Raw genomic sequence first — 1280 nt, 5'->3', positions numbered from 1 at the left:
GTGCCGTCCTTTTCAGTTTCCAAAACTTCATTTGGTTTTCGGAAAAGGAATGCTCTGATTTATATTTTCAAAGGGAAGCCCTGAGATATGATATCATATTGTCATCTCTAGGGCTTCTTTCTATTCTGAGGAAAAGATAGGAAAAGCCTCATACATTCATTTCAGAGAAAAAACTACCATTTCGCAGGAAAGCATGTGGTGGATAGCATAATATGTGGCCATTAATCCATGAAGGACAAGTGGAGAGGACCCCACCCCGAGCCCTATGCACAGAAGTTCTAGGCCAACTGACACCATGATCCTGCCCTTGGTTTTCCAACTCTGTTCATACCCACACAGCTCCATTGTTTGCCAAGGAGCTGGTTCAGGCCAAGGATAAGCTAATCCCATGGTCACTGAAAAAAGCTGATGTGTAGAGCAGTAGTGCTGGGGTATAGATGTTGGTTAACAAAAGCCATGACATCATACATTTCTTATTTAAAATTTTGCACCCAAGACAATGTGCCCCCTGGCAAAACCTTAGGCTGTCTCTTCCTAATTTATGTATGGAGACATCATGTTAAAAAAGCAATCAGAGCTCATTTTTAAACTGATAAGAACAGATACTACACTTGATCTTAGCCAAAAGGCCGAGAAACGATCAGAGTTGGTTTTTAAAATTTTATTTCAATAAAATATCAAATATAAATTAAAACTCTTACCTTAGGATTCACATTTTTGTCTATTGGTTCATATACTAACAGCAAGTCAGTCGGGCAGATTTTATTAGAATCTAAGTGAATCTACACTTGGAGTACAGCAAGAAGGAAATATAAAATAAAAGGGAGAGTGAGTTAGAGCCAGTAGTCTTCTTGGTTACATCTTTATATCTGAACAAAATCCAGATCAATGCAGTGTTTTATTTTGGTGATTTGTTTATTTACCTTGCAAAATAAATTCTGTATTTCCTGATATACTACAATCCTGAATAAAAAAAAAAATGTATAAAGCATAGACTGGCCACAGTTTTATTACCACCATCATTATTACTGCTAGCCATCATATATAGAACACTTACTATGAGCTAAATATATATATATCATTTCGTACTAATAACAACACTATGACCTGCTATTTTCACCTGGACTCAATGATGTTAAGTACTTCATTCAATATCATACAACACACAATGGACTGAACTGCACATCAAAGGTTCATGCTGTCAGCTTGCATGAAGTCTGTTTCCTCATGAAAATCCATTCTGAGCTGTATATCCTTATTACAATTTGTATCAACAAGAA

The 1280-nt window shown here is 36.3% G+C and overlaps 1 pseudogene; it reads right to left on the bottom strand.

Annotated features, from left to right (window-relative positions):
- Window positions 1–519: 519 nt before the first annotated feature.
- LOC120225003 lies at window positions 520–641 on the bottom strand (annotated as a pseudogene).
- Between the last annotated feature and the right edge of the window lie 639 nt (window positions 642–1280).

Source organism: Hyaena hyaena, unplaced genomic scaffold (assembly GCF_003009895.1).
Source record: "Hyaena hyaena isolate Hyena2069 unplaced genomic scaffold, ASM300989v1 scaffold_1301, whole genome shotgun sequence".
Lineage (NCBI taxonomy): Eukaryota > Metazoa > Chordata > Mammalia > Carnivora > Hyaenidae > Hyaena > Hyaena hyaena.
This window is presented reverse-complemented; position numbering and strand designations above follow the sequence as displayed.